A 21,828-nucleotide genomic window follows, 5' to 3' on the forward strand; every position below is an offset into this window, starting at 1 on the left:
TTGAAAACGAAAAGTGTCAAATAATGTTTCCAAAATGCAAGCACAGACTCTGTTCCTTAGGCTATAAACTTTATTCATGCACGTTTCCTCTGAATTTTTCCACACAAGCTTTTGGTTTCTTGTTACACATACACATATATTTCAGAAGCCACTGTAAGTGCTGTCCTACAATCTAGGAAAGGCAATCTTCTAGCTTAGGAAACCAGTGAAACATTTAGCCATTTCCTAGTGAGTTAATAAAATAAGGTAATATGCTTCAAACCAAGGTTTTTAAGTTGTAAGATAGAGCTGAGACAATTTTGTTGAAGGATGGCATGTACTGCCTTCCTGATCCGTACCCTCATGTTTACGTTTTTCTTTGCCACTCTAAGGTATCTCTCAGAAATTCACTCTGTGCAGTAAATAGTGCATTGCTGCATCAGAGAAAAGACTGTTACCCTGAAACTCACATGATATTAAGTTGCTGTAGTGGACATACTCTACTTCCTTGTCCCAAGACATGTATTAAAATCCAGTTTCACCAACTTCCCAGAAATGTATACACAACCATTCTGATGAAATCAAAGAGCCCATTACAAGACAACGGCCTTTCTCCCCTAGGCTCAGAGACTTCTACAAAGGCAGCTCTCCAAAGAGTCAGAAGTACATAAAATAACATATCTACTTGGGGGTGAATTTAAACTCAAGTCAAGCACCCGCTGGGGACAGAATGACTTCAAGGGTATTATGAAACAGTCTTTTTACAGTGGCAGAGGAGATTGAAGAGAAAATTATAAAGCAAAGACCTCCCGACAGAAAAGGAAAGGACAATTCCTTCAAGCTATGTAAAGGAAGAAAGAGTCAGCTGCATAACAAAGATTAATAATGTAGTTCAAAGGGTTTTCTAGTATCTTCGCTCCAACTTTACTGTTTTAGAAGAACCACCTCATCTTCAATCTTTTGCATATTTCTGATGCATATTTGCAGTTCTATGAGGAAAGGTAATAGTAGAGGGAAAAGCAATGAAAACAGGGTAGCCTGTAGAAACTGTGTATTTGGAACACACTGTGTCAGCGCATGTGGTAGTGCTGAGAAGTAACATGCTCCCAAGGGGAGCCTGCAAAGGCACCAGAGGCTCAGTGGCTCTCCAGAGCAGTCCAGAAGGCTCATTGGGGAAACATTAAACCACAAGGATGGGCTCCATCTTCTCCACCTTCCTAATCCAATCCTGCTTCCCTTCACGCTGTAGGGAAGCCTTTGTGACTAGGCACAACACCAAAAGTGCTGCCATCCACACATAACAAGCTCTGGAAACCCATTATGACCCTATTTCTCCCAAGAAGTACTCTGCAGAGAAATAAAGCATTCCCCACTACTATTGTTGCAGACAGCAGTTTGGGATGCAGGTGCCTGCACAGAAGACGGGTAAAGGCAAGCATGCTGTGCAGGCTCTATGAAGGAACAGCTCACTCTTTCTGAAGAAACAAGGCCAGGATGGATGGGGCTTTGAGCGACCTGCTCAAAAACACTGTGGAAGGTGTCCCTGCCCAAGGCAGGTGGTTCGAACTAGATGATCTTTAGAGTCTCTTCCAATCCAAGTGATTCTATGAAAGAAGCTTACGCTAGCTGACAAAGGCAAGGAAGGTGTTTTTTCCTCCCTATGAAACCTAGCACAGATATGAACAAAGGGCATTCTTGTATTCAAGATCTTGATGTTAAATAGTAGCTATCAGCACTGAGCACTCAGATTGCCAATCTGAGGAGGAAGCACATACTGGTGTCACTTGAAGTGACTACAGAAGTGTCTACACATTCGTTGGGACAAAAAAGAAAGCATGTGCTGCTGGCAAGGTGTTGGAGCACAAAAAGGCCTATGGGATAGTGTTCCTTGCCAGATAACACTCCAACCACTTTACACTTGGGGCACGTTTGCCTTGTTTTAGAGGCCAGTAAGTTTATTAGCACTGGTACAGGTCCATTTTGTGCCAGATTTTTTCTACACCGTAACAATTCCCAGAGCTCTAATTTACTCATGTGACAAATAAGGCTACATACAAGGTTGCCTTGGAATTTACGGTTTAAATCAATTACTTACACATGTAATACAAATATACCTACATATATGAGTACATACACATAACTACATAGTCTGTATTTGCCCTCTACCCATGGTGAGTAAGGAGTTGCTGCCTCCCTACCATGTTTCACTCAAATATTCTTCACTGCAGTGACCAACACCAGAAACAAGTGATTTTCCTGGACAACGCTGAAGAAAATTTTCTAGGTGCTTAGGTGAAAAAGCAATAAGTTTGCTGAAAAGGCAGCTGCTCATCTTGAGACCACACAATGCCCAGACAGAAGAACTGTGACAGAATCTGAGAAACACAGCTACAGCATCCTATTTTTTTCATGCTTAGGGCACATGCTGCATCTAATATTTACACCAGCTCTTTGCTTGTTTGTTGATAAGAAACTCAGGCTTCTGCCCTAGAGGCAACCTGGAGATATGCAGTGGGTCCCCTGAGAAGGGGATCTTCTCAAGCAGGATCTTCAGAAATTGAAAAGTTAAAGGAGTTGTTTCTTACTGTATCTTTACTTGTGGTTTGTCTTCATTACTTGACTGTAGGGCAGAGTTACATTTCCCTTTGATAGGTGTGCTTATGCAGTACACATGTAAACAACAATTAAAGGTAAATTGGATAGACTTGAGAGGTTTTAGATTTCATCATACATATCTGGCTCAAGTATTTCTAGAAATGCTGCAAGAGGGGCTAGATGGTATGAGGTTTTATTTTATATAGTAAATGTAGAGCAAAATTTTGTAATATTTATAGAAATGAAATTACAGAATTGAATTAAATTGCTTATTGGCTTAAATGAAAAGTCTGATTGACATTTAACTGAAAAACTTTCTGGACTGTATTGTTTACTCACTGAAGTAGCTGCATTTCAAACAATGCCCCCTAAACTACCAAAATAAAAGCACTTTTTTTTTTTTTTTCTAAATTACAAATGCCACCTGGGGCTCAGTCTTAGATTTCCTGGACATCTTAGGTACTATTCCGTTTTTCTAGCTGAGCAATCAGGTGCAGTAAAGAGGCTGACCAGCACATCACCCAGGTTGCAGGGCAGAACAGTCAGCTGGCACCAACCAGGATATTTCAGAACATCTGATGTTCTTAACTGCCAGTGAGGGAATTTCAAAAGGAAGGAAGAGCAGAGGCAGTGGGCACATAATTCCCCCCCAACCTCTTCCCCCTCCCTCCTTCAAAATCCGTTTAGATTCTCAGGCTTTGCAACATGATTGCTGTATTGCAAATCCTGTAGTTTGTAATAAGGAAATATAAGAACTGTTATTGTAGGTCAACCTCTACAAATAAGATGTGTAACAAATTAGATAGTCTCTACTGTGGATGTTTGGGAAACATACAGCACACAAAACTTACTATTTTAAAGGTTCTCTCCAACAAAAGAATTGTGTTTCTTAAAGAACTGATGCACAGAGAAGTTTGGTTTGAAGATACTAATGACTACGGTTTAATATTGAGCTGAAACAAGGATTCATGTGTAGTGACATATCGGTGATTACCTTTGTTAATACAAGGACAAATAAAAGGCTGCTGTAAATGATAAAATGTTTGTTGAAACTATCCATTTCAGAGTTTAAGACAAAAATAAACTGACTCAATTAACTATGATATGCAGAGGATAAGATCTCATCTGTTCACCCGTTTCAACTTAAAATTTAACTAAGAACATCAGTCCCTCAAATAAATACAGCTTCAGGCAGGCAGATTATGACACTAAAATGCCTAACAATGAAAAGCCTGAGGGGATTAAATGAAATGCACACAGAAGCAGCTAGGTGGTGAAACACGTACACTGAAACATACAGGGTAAATGTCATTTTTATTTTTTTTAATAGCAAATATGGTCCTTATCTCAAATCTGAAGATCAGTTTAACTGATAAAGGCAGAAAGATGTACCATTAGATAAACAAGGAACAGATTACTGTGTCTTCCTGTAAACTTGACTTATTGCATCTAACAAGTCATTGACAGTCACCAGTGTCCTGGGGAAAAAAAACATCCCCGAATATATCTGGCCAGGTCTACCTCACCAACACCGCTGTCTTTCTGGATTATCCTGGGGCTGACTGAAGCCCTGAAGCCAACTCTTCAGAACTCTAGGTGTATGGACACATCAAAAGGAACATCTTCACTATAGACATCTGTTGTACTGATTACTTCACCTTCTCTTACTGGTTATTTGTTTTAGAGCATTTGTTTAGATTAATACTTGTCCAAACTTCCTTGCTCTTCACAATTTTTTTGGTAATCATCATGGCTAGCATGTTTATCAGCACTATTTTTAGTGTTTAAGAACACAATTTCATCCCAGCAGCATATTGACAAAATTATATTTCTCTACATCATATACCTGTTATTTGCATTTAAACTAACTGAAAATATTACTGATGAAATATAGAAAAAAATCTTGCTTCTGATAAGCAACTAAGTACAAATGGGGTTAAGCTTTTGTTACCTTGAAGTTGCCACTAATGAAACAGTGCTTCTTGTTGCAAAAAGCCGTGACACTTCAGGGACTCATGAAATAATTCAGATTGGGAGCAATGTTTGGAGAGCGTACAGTCCAACACTAAGCTCAGAGCAGAGCTTTTGTAGAGGTGGCTCCCTCCTATATCACAACACACAGAGAAGAGTTGCTCAAAAAATATTTCCTTGAAAAGAGCTTTGAAATGAAAGATTCTACCCCAACAGAAATTACAACTGTAACTGAAAGCCTCTTTGAAGCAGACAAATGTGCAACTGCTTGGAGTTGGCTACTGTTGGTTTATTTTATATTTACTTTGCTTACTTTTTGGGGGGCATCTATCTTTGATTTTGTAATTTAAACATTGAAACATTCTAATTAACTAGGCTTATATTACACGGCCTGTAAAATATTAACCAATGTGATTTTCTCACCTAATGGTACCGGAATGTTTTCTACTTGCAAGCTATCTGCTAGACATCCACTGCCCTTATAAAAAAAAGATATTAAATTATGATTATTGTTGTTAAAGAGCTGCAATATTAGCTGATTTGACATACTTAACATAGGCACAGCAATTATGAATTATTTATAACAGCTCCTTACAGCTCTATCTTCTATCATTCCTTTATAAGAACTACGCAATTCTCGTGTTGTACAAATCAGATATCTACCTCTAATCAAAACTCACGAATTTTGAATATGTACTGAAAATTAAAACAAGGTATAATTCTCCATTTAGTATTTAAATGATTTGTGACATGAAAGTGAGGAAAGATTAAGAATCTTGCATTTCACATATGTAGGAGATTTCACCCCTCTTGTTCCAGAGCATATTCTCTTTTGTTCACATTGCTTTACTAATCTACTCAGGTTTCTACATAGGAAGTGGGAAAGGAGGATTTGTATTTGGTGATTATTGCATGGATTTTTTTTTTTTTTAATAATTTCAAAGTGGATTAATTTCTGCGTTAAGGGGCCAAGATAGATATGCAAGTCTTTTATATTAACAATGTCCCTTTAAATTGTCCCTTTAAGTTAGGGATCTATAAATGCAAAGTCAGCCAATTATGAATGTTCGGATAGATCTCACCTGAAGAGCTAGTAAATGTATTAAAGAACTGTGAATGTTCCCCACCCACCCCACCCACTTTATGGCCATTAAAGCTATACAGAACTCTTCCATAATCACAATACTACTACTGAAAAAAATCAACTGAAAAAATTACTGTCAAAATATCTTTGCTTTCTATAAAATTAAACTCTAGTCTGATCTGCACACACTAATAGTAAAAGATTAAGCTCTTTGCATGATTATCATATCTACAGGGGGCTGCTCTCTTTCTCAAGGGAGTCAAAGATGTTTAGAATCCCATTCCAGTAATAGTTGTGTCAACATTTAGAAGTTTCTGAATATTATACAAATATTGCCAATTTAGTCATGTCCAAGTTCACAGGTACACCAAAACAATAGTTCCCCATATACTTTTATCTTAAGGAAGATCTCAGACCAGTTAATCGAGGAGAAGCCTGAGAAAGGCATCAGTTTTACCATTTCATTGTAGCTTCACTAACCAAACACTGGTGTGCATCTCCATAGGATCTGAGTGAAAACTATGCCCTCCTCCTCTGACAGCACTGCTTTTACATCTCATTGTAGCTGAATGAACTCTTACTATAGGGCTAAACAGGTACAGCTTTTGAAATCTCTAGACATCAAAAGAATAGTTCCCTGAGATTGTAATGCCATACAAATATATATCCTTATAGAAGGTTTTAGAGGATGTATGCAGTAGTTTTTAGCATTTTCTTCTGGAGTTTCAGTAGAGAATCATAAAATAGAGACAAAATACACTGAAGAATATCCTGCAAATGGCTCTATAAAAGCAAAACAAATCCACCTACACAAAGATACAAATAAACTCTGGTACAGATATCTATACCTACTATTCATTCTAGTTTTATAACTCCCAGCATTTTTCACTGTAATTCCCTTTCCCAGATAAAGAGCATGGAAGATCTTGTTTAATGAATTAGGAGTTTGCATAATCACCTAGAATAGTGCAACTGATCATCTAGAAGGAAACACTTTCTTCACAGAAAAGGTTTCTCGTGTATTCAAAGCCTGCATTTGTTTTGTACTCTTATTATTCATTAAGTACAAAGGGAACGTATTCAGAGCCCTACAAGTGAGAGCACTTTGTCCAAGAGAAAAACAATCCACTGGGCCATAAAGTAGCTTTTTACCTTTATTCATCTTTCTAAAGGTATATGATGTCCTGTATAGTTGGACTTTGTTGCCTCTAGCAAGTGCAGCTGCAGAGATACTCTGTGGGTAGGTTTTCATTCGAGGGCAAGGACCGATTCTTCTCTTCCTTTTAGTTCCATAAATTAGGTCCTGAATCCTCCCTACCAGGTAAAAATTTAAGACATGGGATGCTGCAACTGAATCCATGCATGAATAGCTGCTGATTTTAAAAAACAAATTCAACAGTGAACTCTCCAAATAACAGCACATTATATCTGCTGAGCCACAGCATGTTCCATCCATTCAATCACACCTTGAAACTTGGCAGAGGCTGAGCAGCAATTCCACTGTGAAAGGAGTGGATGCTACCAGCATCCTGCCAAGCCACATTCATATCAGCCTGATCATATGGCTTACCCTTAATATGGCTTCTATAAATACAACTAATATATTTACACAAGCAGATAAATATGTATGTATACAAATATATGTACATGCATAGTGAAGTAAATAAAGAGATTAACAATGTCAGCTGAATGCAAGTATGGCAAATTCATGTTGAAAAAGCCTTCCCAATCTAATTCCTTCTAATATTTAGTAATGTGTATTACACTTTAGCTACTGTAGTTTTAACTGATCAAATAGTGGAAAAAAAGTTAATATTCTTTGGAGAACTGGTTTAAGTATAATAAAACTGCATTTCATTGGTTTTGCTGCCTTTTTTCTGTATATATGGAAACAATTGTTTTACTGATGAATATCTAAAAGGTTCTGCTGTAGGTGGTTATTTGTACAAATAAATGCATGATATTCTGCCAGAAGCATGGTCATCTAGTTGGAGTTCTCATTATCACTGAAGTTTGGCCTAGATTACTACTGGTAAGTAAACAAAGAGGATCATTTTATAAAGCTGTGCTAAAAACAAATTTAATACTAATTTGTGATGAATAAGATAAGTCACATCTCTAATCATAAAAGGAAAGAGTTCATTCACTTCCTTATGTATTTTTAACACAGCTCTATTTATCAGGGATAAAACTGAATCATATCTGCTGGAGTCTTAACATCTTTTTCCTTTTTTTTTTTTTGTGTGTGTGTGTGTGCAATTCAGTAATAGAAATTCTGCATTCAGAAAGCAAGTGGAACCAAACAGAAACGTTTTTTTTTTTAATTCTGACTTCTTTTCAAGGTTTCTTCTCAAGCACTTAATAAGAAACTCTTCCATAGCAGCAACAGTTCCAGCTGAAAGTAACTGATGTCAATATGCTATCTACAACTGGAAAAAAACACAAGAAGGTACCAAGATTACTCCTTGCCTTTTGAAAAGCCTGATAACTAGAAGTATTCTTCCATCAGTAGTTTCTCAGAATGTTATATAAATATTATTCTACACTTGCAAGTATTACAGGATAGTATGAACATACCAGATAGACTGCAGTTTCCAAAAGTTAGAATTAACTAAGGTTGTAGAAAGGCCATCAAGTTCAGAACTTTAACAATCTTGTTCTTGGATTCATCTTACTGATGCGTGCACTTCTGATTTTAACCTCAAATAACTACAGTTAAAGAATTTCTGGATAATTAAGGATTTCCTAAAATGATTTGTACATTCAAATGCATAGTGTGGTTCCTCAGCCTACAATCAGAAATGGAGATGCCGTTATGTACTCTAAATTAATAGTTCTGCCTTTGCTATGCTCACTTATCTAGCTAGCTATTAAATAAGGACAATAAAAAAATCAGCAGAAGGGTTGGTTGGGAATTTGCTTTCAACAGTATATGTGAGAATATTAGTCTTTTAAAAGGGAAAGAAAAAGTAGAAAACTGCTGATTTTGCAGGCATTGGGCAATTTTCTGTCAGAAATTCCCCCTTAGTTGAACTACATCTAAGGAAAAACTCTATCAGTTCTGAAATGGATTGCATGATGTGGTTACCTGTAGTAAACAGGAACTGGAGTTGACAAATTAAACTGTCCCTACCATTTCTGACATACTTTGGCCATGCTATCTATGTCATCATGAATCATGAATAATACCTAAGTACAGAATTACCTTGCCCAAGTCCCTGAAGTAGCAAGACCATCCGTTCACTAAGCAACAATATAAATTGGGAACCTCAGTAATAACCTAATGAATTTGTATGTACACAAGGAAATGCAACCCAAAACTGAAAATAAAAGCAGGCTATTCAATCTCAGGAATACATTCAAGTCTTGGATCCCTGCTTTTGTCTACCAGAGACAGAGACTTGGTATAGTTTTAGGAGTTCAGGAATAACGTTTGATTGCCTCTTGAAGCCAGTTTATTAGAACACTTTTGTATGTATAGTCAATGTTGTCAACTTTTATGGAAAAGTTAAGCTGCTTTTTCTTTCCCTCATTCATTATCTTAAGCTTTATTTATTAATTAGGGCAATATAGTAAAGACTTTCCATGAGCAAAACCAAAGGCATTTTGGTGGGATGAAAGAAAAATATTTACCACAAGCAGCTAACTTAACTAGGCAAAATTAAAGGATTTCTTTCTGCTTGTGTTAATTTAAACTGCCAGAACTCCTTCCTGAATTGTGCATCTTTCAGCAGACTGTAAAATAAAGCAAGAAAGGGACTTGGGGACAGTTTAACAGCATGTGATTCTGATCTGCAGCTTGCACTACTAGCCATGCTCTGCAGACTAATTTTCCAGCTCCATCTGCCCTTTTGCTATGCAGACAACTTTCTTCAGCCATCAGAAAATTGAACAGAAATACACAAAAATAAGTAATTTTTTCATTCTGTATTTTTTGGTCTTGGTAAGATATTAGAAATAAAACAAATTAATATACCTTTTACTTATGTACATTTTGTTTTCTATTGTAGATTACAAGTAATAGCAAAGCAAGTGTTAAAGGAATAGTTGCACAAAACATCATTTGTGTAAGCAGAAAGGTTATTTTTTCATTGTTATATGTGCATATTCTGAAGATAGATATAAGGTAACTATTATTTAAGTCTGTACTGATCCCTAACATAGCTGTTATAAGCCCTGATAAACTTAAAACTGAATTCTACTCTACCCACAGAAACTAACATTTAGAGAAACAAAAGACATCTGGAAAATATTTGAATATCTAAGTAAACTGTAATCTGTACAGCATCAAGACTTGCCTCTTAATCTTCTATCTCAAGCTCTGCGTTAGCCAATCAATATAGTATGAACTGTAAAAGGAATAATGGAGAACTTACACTAACACATGGTAGAACCACAATTCAGAGGTATGTCTGCATCAAAGCCTCACTATTAGTCTGAAAGTCAAGAATTCTTTATTTCTTCTTTGATTCAGTAGTAAATGGAAATAGTTGTCTACCAAAGGAAAAGTAAAAAGAGTAATGGCTGCAATGTAGGTAAAGAACATTAGAGACATAAAAAGCAACAAAATACAATTCCTGAAAATGAAGGAAAGCAGAAGAGTATTTTTTATGTCCATGTTTGGTTATGTACATAATAGACAATATATGAAGAGAGACAACTTCCTTAGTTTAGCTTTCATAGAAATAAAGTAATCAGATAGCAAAATTAATTATCAGGAAAAGACAAGCTAATAAGGTAACATTTCAGACATATGAATATGGATTGTATTTATATCGGTACAGCTTGCTAAAATTCCTGTTTAGAATCATTAACAAACTTTCAGAAGTGGTCTCTGAACCATTACTAACTCTTTGCAAAAAATCATGCAAGGTAACTTTCAAGAGAAATAAAGAGTAAACAGTCATCTAAACTTCAGAAAAGTTATAAACCTATCACTAACCTTGATGCCTGAAGAAAGTACCAAAACATGAGGTATTTCACTCAAACATGGATAAGATCAGAAGTACGTTTTTTCTCTTATATAGAATAGCACTCTGCTATTATGGCTCTGGTGTCCATAAGATGTTGAGCACCCAGTGAAACTTCTCCAAGGTCAGGCAATTAGTAACATCTTCCCTATATGGATTCTCTAGTCTCTGGATGAGTTGAATCTTCAGTCTTTATCTTATAAAAGGCACTTTTCATTTACCTAGCTGCCTACTTCCCTGCAGTGCACAGAGATTTAATTATATTTGAGATTTCTATCCCTCTGGTCAATGTCAAACTTGGTTGAAAAGAGGTTATTAATCAGGAAGAACAGACACAGTGTGATTGCAGAAGCCTAATTTCCTTTGAAATTAAGCTAAGAAGTAACTGAAAAAGATTTCTCAAGGACAAATCCAGTCAAATCAATCTGATATTTGACATTGTCTCATATGACATTTTTCTAAGTGAAGGGAAGAAATATAACTGGGTGAAATAAGGGAGGCACAGCTGGCTGGAAATCTAAATTCAAACTGTAGCTAGTTACTGTTAGAGAAGCTAGGAAGACTTTTCAACTGTTTTTACAGTTTTGTTTCTAGTTGAATTCTTTTATATTCTGAATAAAGGTTTTGCACAACAGAACAGAAAGTTGTGAATGTCATCCACCTGAGAAACATCTTCAGCACTTCCAAGAAAAGTGATAAGAATTCAAAATGGACTTGAAAAAATAATCTATAAAGGAAATATAATAAGGTAAATGTAGAATTCTGTGTCCATTAAAAGACAACTCCAAAGCAGAAATATGGAATAGTTATCTGATTATAGGTGGTGTTGAAGAAAAGGCTTACAGATTTCAGTGGATTTCAGCCAATTCAAGTCATGAGTGGTTTGCCTCAGAGGGAAAAAAGAGGTAAACTTAGTTCATGAATGTATTAAGCTCAAGATACTCGAGGGACTTATTTCGCCCACTCAGCATTATTACAGCCTCAATGGGTATACTACTCTCAAGTTTTCCTGCCATACTAAGGTATAAATATGCAGAAGTGGAAAAGCAACAAAAACCACACAGGATGTTTTCCCCATACATAGAAAGGTGGTTATAGCAGTAATCATCTGTATTACTCTAATTTGATTTTTGTTTTACCACAGTTTTGTAATAGTAATCTTGAAGAACATAAAGTTCACACATTAGGAAAAAGCATTTTAACTGAAAAGTCGTTAATCATGGTTGGGTGAATTTGGGATATTTGAACAATGTATATTATTAGAATATAAGAACAATTCCAGGAAAAAAAATAACCAAAGCATAACAGCATCAGTGGCATGGAGATCTAGCTAGATCTTCCTGTTCCCTTCTCTCTAGGCATTTGTGTGACTTTACAAAGAGAAAAACACTGCAAATATTAAAAATTGTAGGTAACATTTTCTGTAACTATGGTGCATCAGACTTCAACAGATGTTCATTCACCAGGAGAAGCTAGAACTTTCATAGTCACTAACTTGGACAACTCCTATTAAAATCTAACATGTTGAACATTTTGATGTGCAAGTCAGTAGTGCATTGTGCATTCTTCAGTCTAATTTGGTTCTGAGATCTGCATTAGGAATTTTCTTTCTGTTGTGGTCAAAGATGTTATTCATTAGCTGTTCCATCATCGTTAATTATTCATTTATCCTGAATATAAAATCATGATATATAGCATTAAATAGCATTTCCTTTATATCCCTGTCATCTGAGTATGCGAGGCCTTTCAAATCCTGCATAATTATTACAGCTCTCTTGTCAGTTTGTATTATTGTATAATGCCTATTTTCACTGAAAAGGGGTTCATTATTGCATGAAGAATCAAGAGAGAACGCAGTAGACAAAACAGTTTCTTTTTCTGATTTCCACTTTAGTACCTCTCTCATGTATGTTATTTCCTAGATTTCCTCTAGATTTCATATGAAGTAAGCAAAATCCATTGTATTTCTGGACATTTACAGGAAGACAGTAGAAAAACATTAGCTCATGTGTAAGGTATCCTTCCATTTTTTCTATTGAATAGGACTTTAGTTTTATAATTAATTTTCACATTGAAATAATATTAAAATTTCTCAAGATAATCTTTTATTAATCTATGCAGAGTATTTATCACCATGTTTAACAGTTTCTACCACAGTAAAACACTGCTTTTCTTCTTCAAAGTTTAGTCAATCAGAGGCAATGTTCTTTAACCATAGCTTATTTGAAAAGGTTTTCTTACTGCTGTCAAAACCAATGTCCCTATCCTAGCACAGCAGCGAGCTCCCATCAAGCACCTCATTTAATAAACAGTTAATTGGGATATGGGTTACATCCCTCTCTAGTAAAACCCAAGCAAGCTTCATTGTATTTCTAAGATAAACCTACTGTGCATCACTTAAGGGTCTCTGCCTTGATATCCAAAGTAAAGGAAGAATCAACACTTCCGTATTGACTCAGTCTCCTTGATGAGTTTACATGGTAGTAAAGATAAGAGGAAAGTGATTGTTCCTTTAACACTAGTATGTATAGAAGAATTGTATGGATTAGCCTTGTCAACTACAGAAAACAGCAGGAGTTCAAGACCTCAGCAAATCAGCATTGCGAGACTGAGCAGAAAAACACCGAAGGAAAAAAAAATCAAACAGTGTACATAAAAAAGAACTTGGCACTTTGGACTGAAAACTAGGCTCCAACTGACATACAAGTAAAGGATAAAAGCGAGGTACCACAACTGAATTGTGCATTTATTATTCTGTATATCTTTGACTTTCAAGCATGATTGCTAAGGTTCATATTTGTGCTTCAGAATAAAAAGTGACTGCTCCAAGTTTCAAGAAAACTTATTCCTTCTCAGAACACAACTGTTTGAGAAAAGTGTTTTTGCTTTACTTTTTAAATCTCTAGGAATTTGCTAGTGATGTCTGTGATAGAAGTATGAACTTGATGTACTAGAGCTCTACCTTGATTTTTCTATTTTTAAGAACACTTCAGTATTTCCTTGTTTAGGAAAACTAAACTTTGATCTACACTGATCCTGGAAAACAAAAGCAAAGCATAGTTACAGCAGTAGTAGATTAAAATAATGGACATAGAGGAGAGAGCAATTGAGTCTCAAAGCATTATGGAAAAAATAAAACACACTGACAAAGAAGAGATTAAACCATGGTTATGCAGTTATTTGTCAGATAACACATACTGTCTAGTAAGAAACTGATCAGAAGAAAAGGTGTCCCTGTGCTCTGATTTTGCAGCACTTGTCAGACAGAATGGAATTGCTTACTGAGGAGTACATTTTAAACAAAATAAGTAAATCAGTACAAAACACCAAAGAGTGAGCCAGAATCCTTAACGAAAATTAGGTTTTATAGAGGCACCCAGCACAGTGGTTTTCCATTATGCATCAATCTTAAATCAAAAGACCCATTTATACAGATAAGATTGCTGTTCTGAGCCCACAAAATCTACTTAGTCAGTAGTGTCCCTCATGAGTCTATCTCGAGCTCTGCTCCTCACTGAGATATATACTACCTTTTATTTAAATGGAGTGAGAGTCTCATGAAAAGTATTTCCTGTGGGGGTTTTTAACCATGCTCAATCCTGGATTTGATGTTTACACATTTTTTTTTTTTTTGCAGGAGTAATATAATTATAGAGAAAGACATCAAAAATGTCTTTTTGATTAGAGAGCAATTTTATTTCCACTTTATGATTATAGCACATTCTTTGTATTGCTCTATATCACCTCAGGCAGAGCTCCTTTCTGTACAGTTGTAGGACATTGGAAACAAAGATAAAAATGATGTATTACTGCTGCCAGAGATTTGAATTTTCCTCCAAATTTATGTACACCAATGAATAAAAAGAAAAGGTCTGCTTTTACTTAAGCACATTTGCAGCCAATTTGTTACTTATGCATTAGTTGCATAATTTTATTGAGTGGATTGCAGCATTCGTCTCTGTCCTTCCAACCCTACCATAAGTAGTAGCAGTATCAATCAACTTGAAAATAAGAAGGGTTCCAGGTGCATTACCAATCATTTTATTCCCTTTTTCTACTCAAAGTCTGATAATGAAAAAAAGAGAGGAACATACTGACTTTAATATTACTTGTTGTGTTTCTAAGTCCTAATCAAGCTCATCACTAATTAAAGAAGGGCAAGGGAAGAAAAGTCTGTTTTCCTGATACCAGTCACATTAGAGGTGGTATAGTAAAACAGTCCAGTAAATAGTATGTTACACCAGTATTCTCTTTTAGTTCAAATTATATTGCAAATCTGACTGAAAAGCCATGTTCAGTCAAGGAAGATATTTAGCACAGTTTGCTAGCTAGAATCAGACAAAAGCCCTCCTACTGTTATCTCATTTTGAATGCAGGAGAATGTAGGATACAACCTCAAAGTACTGCTATATCTTCAAGAAGAGGTTGGTGAAATGCCCTGAGTATGAATTTGTTGTGTATTTAGTGACTGATTCAGCAAAAGTTATTGATGAACAGGTAGATAAGGGATACTAAAATATTTTATTCTTATTTTTCTTGTGTTATACATCAGCTGCTATTGTAAAATCATTTTGTTCTTTCTGTGAAATGATCCTAACAAGTTGTAGTACTGTTTTTCCATAAGTTAAGAAACTTACAGGTGGATGTAGATAGAAACTGTAAAGATACTGTTGGTATTTTTCACCTTACATAAGATAATGCATGGAATGTAGAGAAAAATGCAGGCCAATTAAGTCTTCAGGTTAAAAAGTTTAAATAAGTCTTGCAAAGTATTGTTTTTGAGTAGAGAGAGGCTGCAGAAATGAAAGTTCACGGCAGAGATTGTCTCATCCATATCAGGACAACTTTATTAAAAGTCTGGTTGCTTACAATTCAAAATGCAGTGAAAGTTGTATCCACTTAGGAGAAAGACTATGCCTCCAGAATGCAAATTTTAAAGTTACAAAATCTAACTGGAGGATAAAGTAATACATATTAGCAGTGCACTTTGTTTTAAAATTCATCATTATGCACAGAGCCTGGAAAGCCTTTTGTTTCCAGGGACAACTGATAATTCAACAATATCCGTTACTAACGGTCTCCACTTTGCAAGTTAGAGCATAAATACCTCTTGATACTTGGAATGGCAGCCTTCAGAGATACCCATGTAAATTTTAATTGGGCTGTACCATTAATATGTGTATATAGAGATGAGCAAAGGACTGTCTGTACCCTCATCATTTGGGAAGCTTTACACATTTATCACTTATAGAGCACAACAGACCTGCTTTATTAATGAGGTGTTGCACAGCTGCTAATTTTTATTCAGCCTGATAGCCATTCATCTCAAAGAGGAAGCCAAAATCTTGGTAAATAACCTACATCCAGGGAAGGGAGGAAAGATGGGCAGAGAAGACTTATTTCTGTTGAAACAATTTCAGTAAAGCTGTAATTACCGCTAAACACTAATGTGGTCATGGTTCAGTTGCTATGCAACCATGAGGAAGTTATAGTTACCTGCTGCAGAAAAAAAAATCAAGAGAAGAATAGCCAACTGACTGACAGGAGACATATCCTTACTTTATCAAACAAAGGACTGACCCTTTCACCTTCTGTTATATTATGCCAAACATTTTTCCTTTATCATTTTTAAGAACTTACATCAATACCTTGGCCTACAATACTTGAGCAGCTCCACCAGCCCAGCACAGGGTGCTTTGCCCTCCCAGGTGTAAATGGAGGCCTGCAGTAACCAAACAGCAGCACCCAAGCCATTCCTATGACAGCCAGCCTCTATTCTGTAGCTTCAGGCTTTTGTTTTCTGACTCTATAGTCCTAAATCTCACCCTAAACAACATTTAGGAGGAGTTGATCCACTAATTATGTTTCTTTTCTGCCTTACTAATTTCATGAGGAAAATAAGCAAAAGTCCTCATCTACTAGTTCACAATAGAAGTTCAGAACAGATAAAACACACTTCTGATAGCACAGACCGATGCATTTCACCAAGGCTTTATAAGCAAAAAATTTACATCCTTTCATGCAGTGCAGCTTCTGTAGTAATTCCTAGATACACTCTTACAAAAAGCAGCTACCAAACAGGGAGGGAGGGAAGAAGGAAAACCTCCCTTTTCCTCAAGCTCCGTTTATAATGTCCCTTAATGAGCTCATTACTACTAGGTGGGCTACTTACCCTGGTTGGCTGATCCCTAGAAGGTCTCAGCTGTGCACATAATGTCTTGCACAGGTTGGGACAAATGCTTACAAACCCTAGCAAGGCTGTGGCTTTCTGAGCTGGAATCCTGGTTCCTCAAAGTCTCTCACTGCCAGGCTGCTGGCACAAATGCATTACATCACCGTCATAGACACACCTGTCAGCTGCTCTTGAGAATTCATTTATAAGTTACTGAAAGTTTTGTAGTTTGTTGTATTATTTCAGCATCTTCCTGCAAACTAAAAAGCAGCAGCTTACTACGGAGTAAGCAGCAAAACCATCTCTGTAATTTTCAAGTTTTTCACACATGCATCTATCAAAAATGAAGTTAAAAATAAAAGTGCTTAATGATTGCCAAGTTTCTAACATTAAATGAGGTAGAAAAAGTAATTTCACAATAGAAAGGACCAGTATTGATGTGAAACTGGATTTTTTTAAAACCCTAACTCTTAATGACTATGTTCAGCAACATCTAGTAGAAATCTTTACTTAGCTGAATAAGGAAAAACAGAGAGAGAAAAAAAAAACTTCAATCTGTATTTCAGATATCCCTGATTCATGTGAATTTATTGAATGTGTTTTTTCCCTCTGAAATAAAAAATATATATTAAAAAAATAAATATACAAGCATTCAAAAATACAAATCAGCATGTTTTTTTTTTTTTTTTTTTCCCAGCAAGAATTGGCTTCAGTAGAAATGCAAGACTGTGTCTAGGCAGAACACATATTAGAATTTAATTTGGAATTTGGGGAATACTGAATGTTTTAAAAAGAGCTATAAGATTTAAAATAGAATTATTGGACCTCAAGAGCTTCTGAATTACATATTTATCATGACTTCTACCTAGATAAGTCTTTGAAGAATGAAGGTCCTTTTATCTGTTATTGAAAAATGCTGTCAATTACAATCCATTTCATGATGGAAAAATGTCTACTGCACTTAGAAGTAGTCAGATGACATAGTATTTTTCCATTTTGCTTGGAGTCACTGTGAGACCATTAAGCATTTACTTAAATCTCATGAGCCCCATGTTACTTACCTATGCAGTTAGGGTAATGATTCAAATATCTTGAAGATTTATGACCTCTCTGGAAAAAAAAAAAAAAAAAAAAAAGTATAAATATTTTGAATAAATAACAGCTAAATAGTTTACCGTGTCCTAATGTGTAAATGATGACAATACTCCTGGATTAAAGGAGTTCATATAATTCCACTTCTATGCCACTTAAATAATTCCCTGTGCCACTTCTAACAGCTATATGGTGACTTTTCTATGACCACTGGTCTTATCAGAAATAATTCATGTGAAAAAAATCATGTTTCTTGTCATCAGACTTGAGAATTTCAGGATAATGGCTAACTCTTGAAAAGATATGAGTACAAAATAACAACCCTCCTATTCTAATTTAGAAACTAAATAACACTGAGGGTCAAGATCGAGTTACAGTGGGGTGGTGTACAGCAAGAATCATTTAATGTGCTTTTTAATATTCTTTTGTTTGGAGAGTGTAGTAGGGGACTTCATATTCTAATAGCTTTTGAAGGCAGTCGAATTCAATCAAAAAAAGAAAATGCACATTAATTACAGTATGCAATAGACCAGAACAGCACTAAAAATGTACAACGCAGCTGAATATGTGTTTAGGATGTGAATTATGTATACTCCAAGAGGTAATGTAAAAATGACTCTATATAAACTCTGGTTGCTGATTTTTCTAAGCTAACTAGATTGTTCATTGTTTAAAAATACACCAATTAAGTGTTATTTGACAAATTTGCCTCCTTTTCCTATTTATAGGTTACTTTAAAAAAATCAGTTTCCTACAAATTAGGTTAAAGAATGCTTTATACATACTCACTATACATGATATTTCATAATTTGCATGCCATATGCATTAATATTTTCAACATTTCACCTTGTCATAAATGCACAAGCAAATCAATTCTTTTCTTTCAAAATTGTTTGTAAGGAGGGAAAAAGCAGCAAATCTCATGAAAATAAATCACATGCAGTGATGTGATTCAGCCATCTTATGGCTGAAGCCATTTGTCCAGGCCTGGCCAGTGCTGGTATGGAGAAAACTTGCAGCTTTTTTAAAACTATTTTTACATTTCCAGACAGACTTAAAAATAAAATAAATAAATAAATAAAAACCCCACCAATAATGCCAACAACAAAACACCAAGGTCAGAAAACCAAAAGTTATATGGGGTTGCTGTCCAAAACTGAGGTACAATGGAAGTAGCAGCCGTATGTACATTTTTTCTTTCAATTCAAGAAGAAAAACATTTGCAAGAGTGCAAAAGGATTGTTCCTCTTTTTGACCATGACATTTGAGATATTAAGCCTTTGTCTAGGTACAAATCTGTTTCTCTTGTTTTCTTCATGTTTCTTTACCACTAAGAAGAATTATCCTACTTCTTATAAACCCCTAGCTATTTTCTTGCAATAGCAGCAGCATGCAGCATGAACTGTATCCATCTGCACCCTCTGCATTGCGCTTAGCACCCTTCCATACAGCTCAGGTGAGCTCTAGGGAAGTTACATCCATTTACATCAGATGACTCTCCAGGACAATATCCAGTATATACATTTTGTTTTACTACTTTTCTTTAAATGTCTCAGTCATTAAACAGATCCTTTAAAACCAGCATATATTAAAGTGAATAAAATATTTCAGTTTCTTAGAGGTATTTTTTTCCCACCTTTCCCAGTCCTTTCAGCACAAACATATTGCACACACTATGCTGCTGAAGTCAGTGCATTTTCTTGCAATTTATCTGCCGTATTTTTACAAACCATAAATTGTCGCTTTGTCACTCTACTGACTGGCAGCCCATCCGCATTGAGCTGCAATATCCAGGTTTTTAAACTGACAGTATATTACTGTCTAGCATCAGCAAGTCCCAATTGATTTGAGTTGTAAATTAAATGCCCTGATGGTTGTAATATGGTGATTTATTACTAGAGTCAGTGGAGGTTTTTCTTTGCTGTGGATGTGAGTGCATGCACAAAAATACAAGTCTCTAGAGTCACATTCAGAGTGTGAATATTCCATAATTTTCAAGCAAACCACAGCGTGAAACCTGGTCAACAGGGACTTTCAGGCAAATAAAGTTATGGAATTAAAGGACATCAGCTGTGAAAAGCAGACACTGAAAATGCTTTGTGTTCACATTTCTCTCTCTCTCTTTTTTTTTTTTTTTTAAGGAGACAAAAGTTCTCATGAACCTGCTAGTAACAAATCTCCTAAACTTGATTGCAAGAGGAGCTGAAACAGAGAATACAGAGGAAAAACAAGCAAAAGTTCTTTTTTTTTTTTTTTTTTCATTTTAAGAGGCTGTTTAGTATTTAATGGTAATAAAAAAAAAGATGAAACCCTAATCTCTTGGAATTATCTAAAATCCTCCATTTATTTTCTGCATCGGTATTAGTATTTCATTATTTTTTTTTACATATTGGAAGTGAAATGAGAAATTAATTTTCACTATTAATTTTCACATTTATTTTCTATGATAGTTATATCTTTCAAAAATCAAAATCAGTATATTTTGAACTTTGGACTTAGCAAAGGATTTTTTTTTTCTTTTTCTCTCTGTTTACTTACAGAAAACATTTCGTTTAGGCTTCACTGTACCTGATATCATACTATAAAGCACAAAAGTAGTTTTTAACAGGGTGACACACATAACGAGCATGCATTTGTCACCTTTCTCTGCTAGGCTAAACAGTTCAGTTGAATACTTTTCCAGACTACTTGTGGCTCACACTTTGTTTGCCATCCTAAATTACAATACTATCACTTTGACTGGAAAGGATTGAGAGTGCAATATTCCACAGAGTATTCCTAGGGCCAACAACCTCCTAAATTAGCTCCAGTAATTCCCCCATTAAAACAACAACAAAAAGAACACCACAAAAGCCTGTAAGTGTCACTTGGATTGCTGGGAAGAGAAGACGAGTGCCTCTCACAGAAGATAAGGAGGATAGGCAAGGAGTCAGAAATTCCTGCTAATGATCTGATTTTGTGTTAATGAGCCCAGGACGCTCACAAAAATCATTAATTCTGATACCCGATGTTCACTTTGATTTTGCTAGAGATTCAGACTATTTCACACAGTTCTTGTGACTGTATGATTTATAATATTTTACTAAAATCTTGTGTGATGCCCACAGGGTTCTGCAAGCTTTCCTTCCCGTTCCTGCAGTGCTTGAATGTGTACCCGTTGTGAAAGACAATTTGTTGTAACTATTCATATCAAAGAGACAGACAGAGAAGACTCTTCATCTGGTTGAGGGAAAGCTTTAAAATTTTTAGAAGACTATGCAACTTGAATCAATGATATAAATGCAATACAGATATTCACTCATTATCTATGAGAATAACCTTGTTGTTCCAAAAAGCGATATCTTGTTTTTTAGTTAAATTATGGTCTTCTTTTGCCTGAACCTTTTCAGGTAAATGCACAGCATCAAGCAGCACTGTACAACATCTTTAATAAAGAAAGTTGGAACTGGGGAGATACATGCTTAACTGTATACAAAACTGAGCACTTTAGATGGCATTGATTACCTTTAAAGTAAGGAAGTCAAAGGCAGAAAAACATGTGACTGATCATCTGGATCCCATCCAGTCAAAGGAGGGAACAAGCACACCAGAGAGTGTGTATTGCATTTTTTTGTAGGGTGTGACAAGTCATCATGTAAAAACATCCATCTATCCTACAGATTGTAACTGGAGGGTATGTGATCAACTGAGACCAAAATCCTACTTTTAGATGAGTAAATAATAATAATAATAATAATATTAATAAAATAATTCTAGTATTAGATTGTGCTAAAGAATGATATTAGAGAAACTGGACCTTTTTTTCACAGGAAAAATTCTTAGAAGGTTTTTAATACTGAAAGCAGATTAAGATATATTTTTTGTGAACAACAATCTACTTGATTAATTGGGGGAAAATCTGTAAACTGTCAAATTCTGATTGTTTAAGATAGCTATGTCTGGCCACTTACGTCACCAAGTCACTT

The 21,828-nt window shown here is 35.5% G+C and overlaps 1 long non-coding RNA gene across 1 annotated transcript in view; it reads right to left on the minus strand.

The window, feature by feature from the left end:
- The window catches only part of LOC121071347, a 284,653-nt gene that overhangs the window by 160,113 nt on the left and 102,712 nt on the right, over nt 1-21,828 (minus strand). Inside the window, exon 3 of the long non-coding RNA XR_005820541.1 lies at nt 17,833-17,881. This is a non-coding gene — a long non-coding RNA (uncharacterized LOC121071347). The remainder of the gene's footprint in view (nt 1-17,832; nt 17,882-21,828) is intronic.

Source organism: Cygnus olor, chromosome 5 (genome assembly GCF_009769625.2).
Source record: "Cygnus olor isolate bCygOlo1 chromosome 5, bCygOlo1.pri.v2, whole genome shotgun sequence".
Taxonomy (NCBI): Eukaryota; Metazoa; Chordata; class Aves; order Anseriformes; family Anatidae; genus Cygnus; species Cygnus olor.